This window comes from Gossypium arboreum, chromosome 2, assembly GCF_025698485.1.
Source record: "Gossypium arboreum isolate Shixiya-1 chromosome 2, ASM2569848v2, whole genome shotgun sequence".
Classification (NCBI taxonomy): domain Eukaryota; kingdom Viridiplantae; phylum Streptophyta; class Magnoliopsida; order Malvales; family Malvaceae; genus Gossypium; species Gossypium arboreum.
In genome coordinates, this window is record NC_069071.1 from 106,263,229 (window position 1) to 106,274,539 (window position 11,311).

Genomic DNA, 11,311 nt, shown 5'->3' on the forward strand with positions numbered 1-11,311 from the left:
ACGTTGTAACACCCCAAAACTGAATTAGACGCTATGGCCAAAATCTGGCTTGTCACATTGAAGTGTTTTTCGAAAACCATGTTCTCATTGAAAACCCCTCTTGCTATTTAGAACCTCTGGCCATTTTAAAACTTTGTGAAAACCTCAGTTTCCGTTGGTTTATTAAAAGTCATTCTCTTGTAAAACATTATTACCTTTAAAACTTTATTTGCTACGGAAGCTTAATTTAAAGTTTTGCGGAAACGTGATATTTTGAAAAACAGTTATTGTTTCGGAAAAGAAAACCGTGTTCTACTCCAGCAGTTATAAAATAATTTATAGAATTCCAAATTTAGAACCAAAAATTAAAAGAGGCCTTGTTACAACCCAGATCAAATATAAGTACTTGTAAATAGATAACTTAAAAGAAAGTCGGAAACAATAGCAGTTGTGTGGCTACCTCCGAGTCCCTCGCAGCACCGATCCTTCTAATGCTGGGGATTACCTGCATAGTTAATAAACGGGGTGAGTTTATGAAAACTCAGTGTGTAATCCCCTCCTAAACTAAAACAGTTAGTAAACAGACAGAATTCAGAATCAGTCTGGGCTGGAGCCCATTATAGTAACAGAACAATGTGTGTGGGCCAAAGCCCAGTACAATTTCACATCGGTCTCAACCCTCATCAGAATCAATTGGGCCTAGCCCATTCTCAAAATCAGTAACAGTTGAGCCTAGCCCATTAACAGAATCAGGTGGGCCTAAGCCTAGTACAGAATCAGTATTAGATGCAGATATGCAAAAAAATTCCCAGCCTAGTCCAATTGGTAAGTCGTAATTTATACATATTTTTATCCCATGCTTAGTACATTTTTGGCTAAATTATCATTAGATTTGTGGAATTTGATTCTCCTAATCCTTTAAATTTCATGTTCTATACTTAAGTGAACATAAGAGAGTAAAAAGAGCAAGAAATAGGCCCAAAAATGAAGAAAATGGGTCAACGTGGGAAATCAACAAGGCCTGGACTTCCTCACACGGGTAGACCATACGCCCGTGTCTATTTAGCAGACTCTAACACGGCCTAAGCCACCCCACACGGGCGTGTCACACGGGCATGTCCCTGTCAAGCCCAAGTCTAGTTCTACTCGGAAAAGGCCACTTTTGAGGATTTTGAAGCATTCCAAAGCCTATATAAACACCCTAGGAGGCACCTAGAGAACACACGGAGTAAGGGGCAAGAAATTACTCGAAGAAAGCCGATTGAAATGTTTTGGGGATTCTTTATCTTTTGTTATTATTATTCTTCTGAGATGTTTTCTTTTACATATATGAACTAAATCCCCTAAAATACCTAATGGGGATGAAACCTAAGACGGATCTTGTTACTATTTTCTGAATTATATGATAAATACTTGATTTGTTTTTAATTATGTGTTCTTAATTCTTGCTTTAATATTCCAGGATATTGATTCAAGTATTGATGTGCTTATTCAGAGGAGCAAAAGTCCTTGTCTAAGAGTAGATCTAGCATAATTAAGCAGAGTTGATTGCACCCCTAGACATAAGGCGACATAAATCTGCCGGATTAGGGTCAAACCTAATAAAGGAATCCATAGATCGAGTTAATACAACACTACGAGTTTTAATTAGAAAGAGATTTCAATTAATCAACCTAGGGTTAGACGTTGTTAGTCTCGAGAGAGATAATAATATAAATTAGGGATTTCTATGGATCGAGTTAAGTGAATAAATCGTCCAATTCAGAGTCAAATAACAAGTGAAGTCTAGGTGGATTCTTCCTTAGGTATTGTCCAAATCAATCAGTTTTCCCAAAAGTATTTCCCCAATTTTCTTCCTGTGCATTCTTAGTTTAGTTAATTAGTTTAGATAAAGTAAATCCCCTTATTTTTAGGCTAGATAATAAAAAGAAAGTTAATACTAGTACTTTTAGTTCCTATGGGTTCGACATTCCAGTCTTGCTATAAACTATACTACTGTTCGATAGGTGTGTTTGCCTTCATCGTGATAATAGTTAGTTTTCAAGTACGATCAATCATAAATATAAAACTTATCACGCATGCATCAAGTTTTTGGGGCCGTTGCTGGGGAATTAAGATATTAGGAACGTTTATTTTTTATTAATTTAGCCATTTATTTTATTGCAATTTAACTTTTATCACTAAATTTTCTTTTCTTTACTTCTGGCAGGTTTTTACAGTTTATGTCTAGAAGAAACCCGTCAGGACCTCTACTTTTTGATAGTGAGATCGAAAGCACAACACGCAGAAATTGAAGAGAGATAAGGCGAAGCCTACAATACATAGAGGAAGGGCAAGAGGACGATATTCAAACCACAACCGAGGAGATGGCTGATAATCATAATAATAATCCGCTACCTCTTGTGGCTGTTGTGAACCCAGTAAATCAAGATCCTGCTCCTCTTACTATGTATTGTTACGCTATACCTAGTTTAACAGGAGCTGAATCGAGTATAGTTAGACCTGCTATTGCTGCAAATAATTTTGAACTGAAACCTAACACGATTCAAATGATTCAACAGTTTTTTCAGCTTGATGGTTTGCAGGACAAGGATCCAAACACTCATTTGGCAAATTTTCTGGAGTTCTGTGACACTTTTAAGATCAATGGCATTTCTGACAATGCCATACGCCTTTGGTTGTTTCCATTTTTGTTGAGGAATAAGGCTAAACAGTGGTTGAACTAGTTACCACGAGGGTCAATCACTACTTGGGAACAAATGACCGAAAAATTCTTAGTTAAGTATTTTTTACCGGCTAAAACGGCTAAATTGAGGAATGATATCTCTTCTTTTGTGCAGATGGATCTAGAAACTCTTTATGATGCATGGGAGAGATACAAGAACCTATTGAGAAGGTGCCCTCACGATGGGTTACCTTTATGGTTACAGGTTCAGACTTTTTACAACAGTGTGAACCCCTCAACACAACAACTTATCGACGCAGCCGCTGGTGGAACTTTGAACAAAAAAACATCTGAAGAGGTTTATGAATTTATTGAAGAGATGTCATTAAATAACTATCAGTGGCAAGTCATGAGAACAAAGCCGATAAAAGTAGCCGGTGTTTTCAACCTTGACGCGGTTACTATGCTATCTAACCAGGTAGAACTATTAAATAAAAAGATTGACAGTTTGTATGGTTCTACTCAGGTACATCCAGTGATGAGGTGCGATTCAAATGGAGAAGGAGTACACACAGAATATCAATCCTTCAACCCTAGCACTAAGGAGGAACAAGTTCAATAAATGGGTAATAATAATTCTAGACTTCAAAATAACCCATACAATAACACTTATAATGCAGGTTGGAGGAACCATCCCAACTTCTCATGGGGTGGCCAAGGAAATCAAAGGCCACAACCTCCCCCAGGTTTTCAACAACTACCTTACCAGCAGGAAAAGAAGCCGAACCTTAAAGAGATGCTAACAAAATTCATCTCAGTGTCAGAAACTCGTTTTCAAAATATCGAAATAGCACTTAAGAATCAAAAAGCGTCGATCCAAGGGCTCGAAACTCAGATAGGCCAGCTTGCTAAACTGATTTCTGAACGACCACAAAGTAATTTGCCGAGTAATATTGAAACTAACCCAAAGGAGCAGCTTAATGCGATTACCATTCAAGATGAGGAAGGGTTAGTTAAACCTGAACCAGAACCGAGGTAAGGAATTGTGGTAAGTAAAGGTAAGGATAAGGTGGACCATAGTGAGAAAAAACAAGTAAGTAGAGAATATAAACCTCGAGTGCCATACCCCAGTGCAACAAGGAAAGACCACACGGACGAACAATTTGGTAAATTCCTTAAATTATTAAAGAAATTACATATTAACTTACCGTTTATTGAAGCTCTTTCCCAAATGCTGAATGTAGTTAAATTTTTAAAGGAGCTCTTAGTAAATAAACGAAAGTTGGATGAGACGTCGCATGTGGAGTTAAGCGCAGTTTGTTCAGCCATTCTACAGAATAAGCTACCCAACAAATTGAAAGATCATGGGAGTTTTACGATTCTTTATTTAATTGGTAGCCTAGATGTAAATAATGCATTGGCTAATTTAGGGACAAGCATTAACGTCATGCCCTATAAAATGTTTAAACAACTAGGTCTTGGGAAACCCAAACAAACTAGGATGAGCATTCAGTTAGCAGATAAAACCATTAGATTTCCTAGGGGTATCATTGAAGACGTTCTTGTCAAAATCGATAAATTTATATTCCCAATTGATGTTGTTGTTCTAGACATGGAAGAGGATAGTGACGTGCCTTTGATTTTATGACGACCTTTTTTAGCAACTACTAGAACTATTATTGATGTTGGTATAGGTGAACTCACACTTCGTGTGGGTGATGAAACAATTACTCTTCAAGCTCATAATTCGAGTAACACATTGAATATTGAAGGTGGTATAAATCATGCTACTAATACTGATCATGTGGTGCAACCTTCTTTACAGGAAACACGTTTGAAGAGCATACATGAGCCATGTTCAAGTAACAACAAATGACCCATCTATAAAAAACGAAGACTTCAAATCGATGAACTAGATGAATGGCAGACACAGAAGTCGAGAACACACGACAAACCAAATCACACCATGACGGACTTAATGTTTTATCAAATTAACTTAAGGTTGGAGAAAAAGTAGTATTAGATGTGGTAGACCCTCATATTACTACTTTTGAACCTAATGGAGCAATCCCTTTTACGGTACTTAACATTTTCCCACACGGTACAATCGAGGTAACCCATTCTAAATTCAGCACTTTTAAGGTAAATAGTACTCGTCTAAAACATTATTTTGATAAAATTGATAGTAAGAATGAGGAGTGTAAACTCCTCGCACCACTATGACCACGCAACAAAGAGGTAAGTTGAGCTTAGACTATAAATAAGTGCTTCTCGGGAGGCAATCCGATCACTAACAGTGTTGATCTCTTTAAATTTTAGTTTTTAACATCTAACTCATTAATTGAGTCCTTAAACACAGGTTTTCCAAATCCACACGACCAAGCACACGAGCGTACCTTAGGCTGTGCTCATACCACGGGCGGTGACACGGCCGTGTGAAAACAGAGCAAAACTTTTCCCAAAACACAGGATTCGATACAGTGCCATGACCGTGCGACATGGCCGTAGGCAATCCCACCAAATCAATATGGGCTGCAACACGTCCGTGTCTATAAGCCGTGGTAGAAACTGAGAAATTAACACGGACGTGCGACACGCCTGTGCCTACCACCCGTGGTCGAAACTATCAAGATAACACGAGCGTGCGTATATATTGATAAACCGTAATTTATACATATTTTTACCTCATGTTAAACACATTTTATGGATGATTTCCTATTAGAATTGGTGAATTCGATGCTCCTAATGCTTTAATTTCATGTTTTATACTTAGGAGAGCATAAGACATCGAAAGGAACGAGAAACGGGCCAAAAACGGAAAAAATGGGCCAAAGTACGAAATCAACACGGCCTGGACTTCCTCACACTAGTAGCCCACACGGCCGTGTCAATTTGGAAGAATCGAAGCACGACTCACACAGGTAGAACACACGCCCGTGTCATTCTAACAGGCTCGAACACGGTCTGAAATAATAGCACACGGGCATGTCCCTGCCGAGCCCAAGTTGAGTCCAACTCGGAAAAGGCCACTTTTGAGGGCTCTTAGGCATCCTAAAGCCTACAAATACACCCTAGAGGAGGAAGAAAGAGGACACACAGAATAGGGAGTAAGGAATTACTCCAAGGAAGCCGATTGATCCATCTCAAAAGTCGGATTCATCATCAAGACTGAAGATCTCTCTTCAATTTCCCCTTCAGGAGTTTTGGGTTTTCTTTATGTTTTGTATTCTTTATTATTTTGAGATTTTTCTTATTTAGTTATGAACTAAATCCCCTAAATACCTAAGGGGAATGAAACCTAAGACGAATCTTGTTATTATTTTCTGAATTGTATGATAAATATTTAACTTGTTCTTAATTATGTGTTCTTAATTCTTGTTTTGATATTCCAAGATACTAATTCAAGACAAGCTCTTATTCAGAGGAGGAATAAACCTATCTAAGAGTACATTTGTCATAATTAAGCAGGGTTGTTTGCGTGCCTAGACATAGGGTGACAAGATTTTGTCGGATTAGGGTGAAACCTAATAAGGGGATCCATAAATCGAGTTAATGCAACCCTAGGGTGTTAATTAGAGAAATGTCTCAATTATTCAATCTAGGGATTAGACGTTATTAGTCTTGAATAGGGATAATAACATAACTTAGGGATCTCTACGAAACAAGTTAAATGAATAAATCGTCTGATTCGGAGCCAAAATAACAAGTGCAACCTAAGTGGATTTTTCCTTAGGTATTGTCCTAATTCAATCCTTTTTCCTAAAAGCAATTCCCCAATTCTATTCTCTGTGAGTTCTTAGCTTAGATAATTAGTTAGTTAAAACAAAACGTCTTTATTCCTAGGCTAGATAATAAAAAGACAGTCATTACTAGTACTTTTAGTTCCTTTAGGTTCGACAATCCGGTCTTGCTAAAACTATACTACAGTTCGATAGGTACACTTGCCTATATCGCGATAATAGTTAGTTTCAAGAACGATTAATTATAAATATTTAAAACCTATCATGAAATCACGTGATCAAGTTTTTGGCGCCGTTGCCGAGGACTAAAATATTAGGAACACTCAATTTTTATTACTTTAGCCATTTATTTTTCTTGCAATCTAATTTTATTTTTAATTTTATTCTAATTTATTAGTTTTCTTTTTCTTTCTTCTGGCAGGTTTTTTTTATAGTTTATGACTAGAAGAAACCCGTCAGGACCACTACTTTTTGACGAAGAAATCGATCGCACAGTTCGAAGAAACCGAAGAGAAATAAGGCGAAGCCTAAGATACACGGAGAACGAGTAAGAAGATGATACTCAACCCCCAACCGAAGAGATAGCTGAAAACCAAGACAATTAGCTACCACCTGTAATTGCGGCTAATCAAAATCCTGCTCCACGCACTATGTATGATTATACTAAACCTTCTTTAACAGGAACTGAATTAAGCATAATTAGACCTGTTGTAGCTGCAAATACTTTTGAACTGAAACCTAACACAATTTAAATGATACAATAGTTTGTTCAGTTTGATGGTTTGCAGGATGAAGATCCCAACGTTCACTTAGCAAACTTTTGGAACTATGCGATACATTTAAAATTAATGGCGTTTCTGATGATGCCATTCGTCTTCAGTTATTCCCTTTCTCATTGAGGAACAACGCTAAACAGTGGTTAAACTCGTTACCACGAGGGTCAATTACTACTTGGGAACAAATGACCGAAAAATTTTTACTAAAATATTTTTCGCCGGCTAAAACGGCTAAATTACGTAATGATATCTCTTCTTTTGTGCAGATGGATTTAGAAACACTCTACGATACATGGGAGAGATACAAGGATTTTTTGAGAAGGTGCCCTCACCATGGGTTACCGCTTTGGCTTCAGGTTCAAACATTCCATAATTGCCTGAATCCTTCGACTCGGAAAATGGTTGACGCAGCTGTTAGCGGAACCATCAATAATAAAACACCTGAAGATGCTTATGAGTTCATAGAGGAGATGTCATTGAATAACTATCAGTGGCAAGTCATGAGGACGAAGCCAACAAAAACAGCCGGTGTTTATAACGTCGGTTCGGTCACCATGCTCTCTAATCAGGTAGATCTCTTGAATAAGAAAATTGATGGTTTTCTTAGTTCTTCACAGGTTCACCTAATAATGCAATGTGAAGCAAGTGGAGGTGGAACAAGCCATTCAGAATACCAATCTTATGGCCACAACATGGATAACGAGTAATTAAATTACATGGGTAATAATCCTCGACTTCAAAACAATCCATATAGTAACACTTACAATGCAGGTTGGAGGAACCACCCCAATTTCTCGTGGGGCGGTCAAGGAAATCAAAGACCACAACATCCTCCATACCAACAGGAAAAGAAGCCGAACCTTGAAGAGATGCTCTCAAAGTTTATATCAGTGTCAGAAACTCATTTCTAGAATACCGAGACAGCACTAAGAATCAACAAGCGTCAATCCAAGGGCTCAAAACTTAGATAGGCTAGCTTTCTAAACTAATCTCCGAACGACAACAAGGTAGCTTGCCAAGTAATACTGAACCTAACCCAAGGGAACAACTCAACGTGATTAATGTTCAAAATAAAGAAGGATTTGTTGAGCCTAAGCCAGAACCGAGGCAAGAAATGGTGATAAGCAAAGGTAAAGGTGAGGTAGATTATAATAAAAACAAACCAGTGACTATCGAATATAAACCTCGTATGCCATACCCTAACGCGACAAGGAAATACTGCTCAGATGAACAATTAGGTAAATACCTTAAACTTTTAAAAAAAAATTACATATTAACTTACCATTTGTTGAAGCTCTATCGCAGATGCCAAATGGAATGAAATTTTTAAAGGAGCATTTAGCAAATAATCGGAAGTTGGATGAGGCGTTGCATGTGGAGCTACACACAGTATGCTCAGCTATTCTGCAAAATAAGCTATCAAACAAATTAAAAGATCCAGGAAGTTTTACAATTCCTTGCTTAATTGGTAGTTTAGATGCGAATAATGCATTAGCTGATTTAGGGGCTAGTATTAACGTCATGCCCTACAAAATGTTTAAGCAATTAGGTCTCAGGAAACCAAAACAGACTAGGATGATCATTCAATTAGTAGATAAAACTATAAGATTCCCTAAGGGTATTATTGAAGATGTGCTAGTTAAAATCGATAAATTTATATTTCCCATTGACTTCATTGTTCTAGATATAGAGGAGGATAGAAACACTCCTTTAATTCTAGGAAGGCCCTTTTTAGCAACTGCTAAAACAATTATTGATGTTGGCACAGGTGAACTCACACTCCATGTGGGAGATGAAACAATCACCCTTCAAGCTCACAGCTCTGGCAACACATCGAAAATTGAAGGTGATCGTTTAACCCATTCTACTAACATTGACAATATGGTACAATCTACTTTGCAGGAAATGAGTATGAAAGAAGCACATGAGTCATTCTCAAGCAGTAGCAGAGGACCTATTCATGAAGATCGAAGGCTACAAATCGAGGAATTAGATGAATGGCGATCACATAAACCGAGACACATGATAAACCAAAACTACGCCAGAACGAGCTCAACACCTTTCCACATCAACTTAAGGTTGGAGATAAAGTTGTATTAGATGTCGCAGATCCTCACATTGTCACTACCACACCGAATGAAGAAATCCCTCTTACGGCACTTAGCATTTTCCCATTCGGTACAGTCGAGGTAAGTCATCCCAAGTTCGGCACTTTTAAGGTAAACAACACTTGTCTGAAACCTTATTTTGATGAGAATGATAGTTGGAATGAGGAGTATAAACTCCTCGAACCACCACGACCATTCAATGGAGAGGTAAGTCGAGCTTAGACTATAAATAAGCACTTCTCGGGAGGTAACTCAAGCACTAACAATATTAATTTCTTTAAATTTTAATATTTAACACCTAACTTACTAATAAAGATCTTGAATATAGGTTTTTCCACAAAGACACGGCCAAGAACACAGGCGTGCTTAGGGCCGTGTGAAAACAAGGCAAAAAATTTCCCCAACACGGGCTACGATAAAACGCCATGGTCATGCGACATGGCTGTGGTCGAACTGCCAAAACAACATGGGCGTGCGACACGCCCGTGTGGAAGAACCATGGCTGAACCTACTAAAATAGCACGGGCGTGTGACACGCCCATGTCTAGTACCCATGGTCGAACCTGTTAAATTAACATGGGCATGGACCTTGCAGACACAGGCGTGGGAGAAGCAAACGAAGCTAGACACGGTCATTCGACAAAGCCGTGTGCACCCACACGCCCAAGGTATACGGGCGTGGGGCAAATTTCAGACGCACTCCAATAGGAAAAACGCAAAACAAACGGGCAAAAATTGGGGAACACAGGTGTGTACCCTTGCCGTGTGGCCCAAAATCTATAAATACCCTGCACTATTCACTTTCTTCCCCATTCAAAAACCCTAACCCTAGCCGCTGCAAGTCCACACGGCCTCCTTGCCACGCCTGTGCGCCGCCTCTAACTCCATTTTTGACGTCTAATTTCTCTCCCTTAGTGTTTGTTTACTCTTTTCACCTCTATTCTACTTACTTTTAATGTTTATTTTTAAAATAATATTTATTTTTCTCTTACTATTTCCATTTTGTTCATTATATCTGCATTATTAGATTATTTATCATACATTTCATGTTAAATCGAGTTGTTAAAGCCTCACTCTTTTGTCACACACATGCCATTACTATGCCCATTCTCATGCCATTACAATGATAATGTCACGAAATTATGCTATCAAAATAATTATGTTGGTTATGTTTGGTTAATATTAGTAGTTGTGGCTAAAATTCTGATTTTTATTTGAAATTTGTCTTCATTTTACTTTGATCATCCCTCACGATGAATTAATGGTTTTGATAGCAGGTACCATGTCGTCTTCACGAGGAAAGAAAATCGTCGTACCTACTTCGAAGAAGAGGAAGGGAGCGTCATCATCCACGAGCCCAACCACGAAAATTCGTCACCCTCTCCTGCAGTTCCCCCGAGGGCCCCAAGAAGAACTTTTCCAAATACTTCGGGCCCGAGCATTAATTGCGGGCCACTGCATCGACTAGGTTGCCTTAGAACAAGTTCAGTTGGCTGATACGATTCGGGCCCTCCTAACCACTGACCCTTGAGAGCTGTTCTTTCGGATCATCGAGCCAACTTACCTCGAGCTCACGATGAAACTATGCTCAACGTTTCATCTTCAGACCGTAATGACGAACTACGATGATCCCGACACGGCCCAATTTCGCCTAGGTGGATTAGTCCGCAGCTCAGCGTCCCAGAGTTCAGTACGACGCTAGGCTTATATACGGAGGAGTTCAAGGAGGAGAATAAACTACATGCTCTCACTCCCCACATACACTTCTCTCCCTTGAAGTGTTTGCACACTTTGGCCCCTGGCGCTGCCTCCTACAATCCTAGCCACTCCAAGGCATCAGTTCTCCCACCATCCCTAAGGTACTTACGCCCCATTTTGGCTCACACGATTACAAGAAGGCGAGAGAGCACCGGCATCGTCAACACTCACGACGCCTACTTTTTATGGTGTATGTCGCACAGGCACGTCATTGACCTTGCCTATTTCATCGCTCACGCGATTCAGCACCAGACGGAGCGGCATGGAAGGGGGTCATCTCCATTG

At 39.0% G+C, this 11,311-nt stretch overlaps 2 non-coding genes across 2 annotated transcripts; both read right to left on the bottom strand.

The window, feature by feature from the left end:
• Window positions 1-2,786: 2,786 nt before the first annotated feature.
• Window positions 2,787-2,893, bottom strand: LOC128289763 (small nucleolar RNA R71). The gene has a single exon (XR_008279408.1). It is a non-coding gene; the product is annotated as a small nucleolar RNA R71 (small nucleolar RNA).
• A 4,500-nt stretch (window positions 2,894-7,393) lies between these two features.
• On the bottom strand, window positions 7,394-7,500 carry LOC128289779 (small nucleolar RNA R71). Its single transcript, XR_008279423.1, has one exon. It is a non-coding gene; the product is annotated as a small nucleolar RNA R71 (small nucleolar RNA).
• Between the last annotated feature and the right edge of the window lie 3,811 nt (window positions 7,501-11,311).